Raw genomic sequence first — 7,208 nt, 5'->3', positions numbered from 1 at the left:
TAACCACCCCTTAATGATAAATGTTTTTGTGAATAAATGAAAAAATTATATGGATTCTAAGTGCTTCTGAATTGTAAAAAAGTATTTCAATGTTTCACAGATATGGATAATAATAATAAACTCACCCCCTACCCTTGAAATCCACCCCTAATTCATAAGTTATAAGATACTGGATTCAGTTTTCAACAATCAAAAAAATAATTTTCACTGATTATTATCATATTGAGTAATGCATTGAGTACATACTCAATGCACTCCCCTCCACGATGGCGTAGAGGGGAGTGCATTGGGTAAATGAAAGGGGGGGGGTACGACAGTAGCAAAGAAGCTCCCATGTGGAACTGCTGTTATAAGGCAATCAGCGCGTCGTTTCGTTTTCTCTGTGTAGCGTTCTCCCACTACCTCACCGATTGAGCCTGGGTCTGTAATTTTCATTTTCATACTAAACTCCTAACAACAGGCACTAAAAGCTACAAAATTAATAGGCAATAATGACACCAGCATTATTTTGCAATTTTAAAAACTGACATCATATTCGTAATTATCGACCCCGAAAACCCCTGAGTAATAAGTTTCAGATGAATCTAATGAAAGTTAATCATTTCGTCCGCCATATTGGATCCGCCATTTTCAATTTTCTAAATCTGATATCGGATTCGTAATCAGCGACCCCGAAAACCCCCCAAGTGACAAGTTTCACATGAATCTAGTGAATTTTTATATTTATCGGTCGCCATATTGGATCCGCCATTTTGAATTCTTAAAGACGGACATCGGATTCGTCATCAGCGACCCCGAAAACCCCCGAGTGATAAGTTTCACGCGAATGTAGTACATTTTTATAATTATCGGTCGCCATTTTGGTTCCGCCATTTTGAATTTTTGAAAACGGACATCGGATTCGTAATCAGCGACCCCGAAAACCCCCGAGTGATAAGTTTCACGCGAATCTAGTAATTTTTTATAATTATCGGTCGCCATTTTGGATCCGCCATTTTGAATTTTTGAAAACGGACATCGGATTCGTAATCAGCGACCCCGAAAACCCCCAAGTAACAATTTTCAAGCGAATTTATTAATTTTTAAAGGTTTTGGTTTTTAGGGGTAGTTTTAGTTATTTTTCTGCACCCTCGGGTTGAATTTTTAATATTAATTTTTTTTTACAAAGGTTGCAATATTTTTAAACATATGTTACTATGAAAGCCTGAAAAAAAAATTTCTTCTGAAATTTATACCTGTTTTTTCATTTTTCTCATTTTTCGGGTTTTTTGAAGGGGTGTATTTCAAAGAGGGTAGTTTTTTAAAAAAATACATGTATTTACATTTGTTACTCTATCCCTCCCCTTCAAAATGAGATCTTAGTGGAGTTATTCGATTAAGTTTTAAGAAAGTTATGATTTTTTGAAGTAGGTGGGACGTATGTGTCCCACTGGCCATGAAAGGGTTAAAAACATTTTAAATAGGTATTAAAATTATTTTTTACTAAAAAGCCCTAAACTGTAGCAAATTTTTAATATTAATACATTCTTAATATGACTTTTAACCCATTTTAACTTAAAAATCGCAATTTTTTTTGTCACTTTTTTCCCCCTTTTTGTCCCCTTTTTCAGCAAAAAAAGTCACCTTTTCCCCTTTTTTGAGGTCAAAAGGTACTGTGATGTCTGAGAAAATGAAAACATCCAAAAATTTTCTCATTTTTTTCCTAAAAGCTGATGAAATTGTTAAAAAAAAATGGCACCGAATAGTAGATATTCCGTTAAGTTTTATGTGAAATATAATATATAAAAAAATGTCGATTTTGCATGCTTTTCTTATTTTCTTAATTTCTCGGAAACTAATTAATGTTTTTTAACGTTCTTGGTATAATTTTAATCTCTATTTGATGAAAAATTTGAATAATTTGCCGCTTTTTTGACATTTATTTTTCCAAAAAAATTTAAAAGCGTGAAAGTCGGATCAAAAAAATTCAAAAAAAATAAAAAAAATTGTTGGAAAAGTGCCTTTTTATTTTCGGAATTTTGTTGATGCCGCTTTCACGCTTTCAAATTTTTTGAAAAAAATAAATATTAAAATATCGACAAATTATTAAAATTTTGCATCAAATAGCGATTAAAATGAGACCAAGAACGTTAAAAGGCATTAATTAGTTTACGAGAAATTAAAAAAATAAGAAAAGCATGCAAAATCGACATGTTTTTATGTATCTCACATAAAACTTAACGAAACATATTCTATTCTGTGACATTCTTTTCACCATTTCACCTACTTTCAGGAAATAAATGAGAAAAATTTTTGTTGTTTCCATTTTCTACGTTTTAAACATTTTTTTACTCGTGAAAAAAGAGGCGTCTTGATGCTCATGAACGGTACTGTATAATTATTACTTTTTCAAGATTTATCTTGGGGCAGGAAAACTCATTCCCATTGAAGATTGGAAAACAATCAACAGAAAACACAGCCACACAAAAAAAAAGTACCCGGGCCGGGGAATGAGACCACCATTTCTTGATATATTTTGATGCGCTGAACACGAATCTGAAGTCCGTTTAGCTCCATCACGTCAGGATTTTGACATAACCTCAAAAAACATAGCTGATTTTAAATGACAGGAGAAATTTTTTAAATAATGTCAGATTTGCTTGAATCTTGTTACTCGGGGGTTTTTGGGGTCGCTGATTACGAATTTAATGTCAGATTTATAAAATTCAAAATGGCGGACAAATATTTAAAAAGTAGTTGGATTTTTACGAAAATTGGTATCTAGGGGTTTTGGGAGTCGCTGATTACAAATTTATCGTCAGATTATTCAAATTCAAAATGGCGGATCCAATATGGCGGACAAATTTTTAAAAAGTAGTTGGATTTTTACAAAAATTGGTATCATGGGGTTTTTTTGGAGTCGCTGATTACGAATTTAACGTCAGATTATTCAAATGTAAAATGGCAGATATAGTACGGTGGTCAAATATCTTTATGTTTCTACATGTGTCTGCATCCAGGGCACCTCCACGCGGTGACGGTGGGCAACGGAGTTTGTCCGCTATCCGGCTAAGTCCCTGGATAATGGCTTTGATGCCGTCATGGCAGACACACGTAGGAAACGTATTACGATGCAGGGACTCGAAACCTTAGTATCGGCCAAGTTACATAAAAATTCAACTATTTTTTAAAAACTCGTCCTCCATATTGGATCCGCTATTTTGAATTTGAATAATCTGACGATAAATTTGTAATCAGCGACTCCCAAAACCCCTAGATACCAATTTTCGTAAAAATCCAACTACTTTTTAAACATTTGTCCGCTATATTGAATCCGCCATTTTGAATTTTATAAATCTGACGTTAAATTCGTAATCAGCGACCCCAAAAACCCCCGAGTAACAAGATACAAGCAAATCTGACATTATTTAAAAAATTTCTCCTGTCATTTAAAATCAGCTATGTTTTTTGAGGTTATGTCAAAATCCTGACGTGATGGAGCTAAACAAACTTCAGATTCGTGTTCAGCGCATTAAAATACATCAAGAAATGGTGGTCTCATTCCCCGGCCCGGGTACTTTTTTTTTTGTGTGGCTGTGAAATCAAAAGACTCACTGTGGGTTATCGCCTTAATTAACATGTTTTATCCCAATGGTCTTAAAGACAGATGCTTGGATGAAAATAAAGCTGGACCAAGACAGGATGGGCAAGTGAGAATACCTTTAACTCCAAAAAAAGTAAAAGCGATAGAAAGTAAGGAAAACATATTTTTATTTTTTTATTGTTTTATAATGGGTTTATTTATTTGAATATCACAGCCCGACAAAAAGAAATAAAACTTTTGTCCGACGAACTAGACTAGTCATTCCTTATGTATTTCGGGTCGCTGAATGCGAATTATTTATTTATTATTATTACTATTTTATTATTATTTTATTATTATATTATTTTTATTTTATTTTTATTTTATTTTTATTATATTTTTATTATATTTTTATATATTTATTATTATATTTTATAGTTCTTTCAAAAAATTAAGCCTCAATATCTACTGTTTACATTTACCCCTTGTTTAAAAATTCCCCATATGACCCTAAGCCTAAATAATTAACTTATTTTTAAATCCATAGAAATACTATTAAATATTATAAAATAATAAAAAATATTTTATCCAAAGACTTTTTAAGGACCGAGTTAGAAAAATCAAAGGATAGGATTGTGGGACTTTAACCCTTAAAGAAGACGTGAAGATCGTGAGGACAAAAATAACACAGGTAATCAATGATTTGAATAAAAAAGACAAAAAACTTCCGGAAAAAGAGGAAAATAATTCACAATCAGAGTAAAATTGTAAAGTGATCTTCACAATATTTGATTTAAAATGTTTGTTACTTAATTTTAATCTTTTTACATATATACATATTTATTAATTAATGTAAAAAACGTGAAAATGTTAGAAGGGTTAGAGGAAAAAATAACCCAGGTAATCAACGATTTAAATAAAAAAGACGAAAAACCTCCGGAAAACGAAGAAAATGATTTTTCACAATCAGAGTAAAATTGTAAAGTTTCTTCTTATTGCCAGCTATGTTTTAAGAAAAGAAAATTAAAAATCAAAAGTGTCTAAATTGAAAAAAAAATAAATTAGTTTATAAAAAATTATGAATTTTGTAATAAAAATTCAAAAATTTTTTTTGTTAACTTTATTTAAGGGGTTAAACCACTCTAGAATTTTCAAAAAATCAAAAAAAATTTTTGCTTTAAAAGGTGCCTAAGGGTGTATAGAATAAGAAACAATATCAATTATAAGTCGAAACACTTTTTAATTTGGAAGGTCAATTATACGGCGCAGGCATTGCAGATTGAAGGTATATCCAAAAAGTCATAAGTAAAACTTTAAACTCGTTTTTCTCAAAACTACATTTTTTGTGCTGGCCGGAAACATGACTTTTACAAATCTCAACCGATTTACTTAAAAATTAAACTGTAGCTTCTCAATAACATTATCTAGAGAAAGACGTACGGATTTTTTTTTATGTTGCATATTTTTTTTGTTATAAACAATTTAGTGTCAATTTTTTAAGTAAAAAACTCGGTTTTTCCTTAAAATGTTCGCCATTTTTGCAAAAATCAATTGAAAAAAATCCCCTACGTCTTTCTCTAGCTTTTAAGATGTAAAAATAGAAAGAAATTTGTTTTTTGTTCTAGGATGAAAATTGGAGCTAAAACCTTTCCGGCCGCGACGTGATTCCTCTCAGAAAGGGTTCCTATCACGTATCTGTAAATTTGATATTTTAAAAAAAATAATTAATGAAGTATATTTTTTTTCTTTTTAAAGTTTACCTAATAAAGATATGTAAACATATTTTTCAGTACATTTAAACTTTTCTTGAAAAAAATTTCTAAAGTTAGGCCTTTTTTTGACGCTCTAGAGTGGTTTAACCCCTTAAAAGTCGAAGAAAAACCAAACTTTTTTTGTCTTGGCGAAATTTTGCTAAAATCAATAATTTCCGATTTATAGGTCATTGAAAATAGGTCTGCTTTCAAAAAATCAAAATTTCGAAAATTCATTACACGAAAATTTGACCACAAAAAAAAATACGTATCCATTTTTTCTCTAAAGAACAAGAAAAAATTTATTTTGGCCGGTTTTAAAATGTGAACTGAAATCTGACGTGGAATCGCCCATATATGTATTTAATTATTATAAGAAACGTGAAAATGTTAGAAGGGTTAGAGGGAAAAAATAACCCAGGTAATCAATGATTTAAATAAAAAAGACGAAAAACCTCCGGAAAACAAAGAAAATGATCTATTACAATCAGGGTGAAATTGTAAAGTGATCTTCGCAATATTTGATTTAAAAAGTTTATTACTTAATTTTAAACTTTACATATGTGTATTTAATTAATTTAAGAAACGTGAAAATGTTAGAAGGGTTCTTTGTCAAACAAGAGCATCTTTTCTATTACTTATAAAAATATGTTTATTTTTTTACTAGTTTCCTACATTTTGCTGCCTTTAAATTTTCCAAAATCACAAATTTTCGAATAATTTAATAAAACAAATGTTTTTTTATTTAATAATAATAAAATTTTTAAAGCGATAATTTAAAATTGTTTTATTACTTGAATTTAAATAAACACAAAAGTTTTGAGCTAAAATGTGAATTTTTAGCCTGTCCGCCTGAAACAATATAAGAGCTTAATAGAAAGTTTATTTATTTATTTTTTTTATTTTTTCTTTTTGTGTTTCTGGAGTTTTCTTAAAATTTTCAGCCAACTCGACAATTCTGACTTTCAATTCGGATTCATCCCAAAAAAATACGTAGAAATACACTAGCGTGTAGTCATATAAATCAATTTCATTTTTGATTTTGACACTATCTTTGAGTGTGTCGAGTTGCAACATACATACAGACACACACACAGACGTGGCTACCCAACCAACTAAAATATTTCATCATGAGAATTTCCTTTTTTGAAATTCGCGTCTCTTATTGATCGAAATAATGAATGATTAATTATCCGAAAAGGACGCAGTTTTGCATGTTTTTTTCAATTTTCTGTGATGCAGAGATAGGAGCACATGAAAAAATAATCTTATTGTCAAAGAAAATAATTCAGGTAAGTAAATTGTTACAAAAATTCCAAAATGAATTTCATCTGAGATTTTAATATAGGAATTTTTGTAAAATTTTATTTAACAATATTTATCATGTGATTCATAAGACATTTTGATATGTCTTTCAATGTGTGATTATGTAATTTTTTAAATGTTTTTATATAAAATTTTACATATGAAATTTTATAGGAAATAAAAAAAAATTTCATATAAGTTTTTATATGAGATTTGATATAGGAAATATTTAATTAGGAATTTTTTTACATATATTTTTGAAAGATTTTATATAGAATTTTACATGAGAAATTTTATAGGAAATAAAAAAAAATTTTATATAAGTTTTTATATGAGATTTGATATAGGAAATTTTTAATTAAGAATTTCTTTAAATATATTTTTGAAAGATTTTTATAGATAATTTTAAAGATTTTTTTACGAGAAATTGACATACGAAAATGTCAAAAATTTTGACGGAAAAGTTAGAGGAAATGACATAGGAATCCACATGGATTTCAATGTACAAACTCAATTGCAATTCCCCATATCGAATCATACTCCAAATCGTGTCCGAATTTCACATATGATTTTACATGGATTCCTACATG

The sequence above is a fragment of the Leptopilina boulardi genome, unplaced genomic scaffold (genome assembly GCF_019393585.1).
Source record: "Leptopilina boulardi isolate dan_hultmark-lab unplaced genomic scaffold, ZJU_Lbou_2.1 LbouV2_226, whole genome shotgun sequence".
NCBI classification, from domain to species: domain Eukaryota; kingdom Metazoa; phylum Arthropoda; class Insecta; order Hymenoptera; family Figitidae; genus Leptopilina; species Leptopilina boulardi.
The sequence above is the reverse complement of the archived record's forward strand: the minus strand, read 5'-3'. Positions refer to the sequence as shown.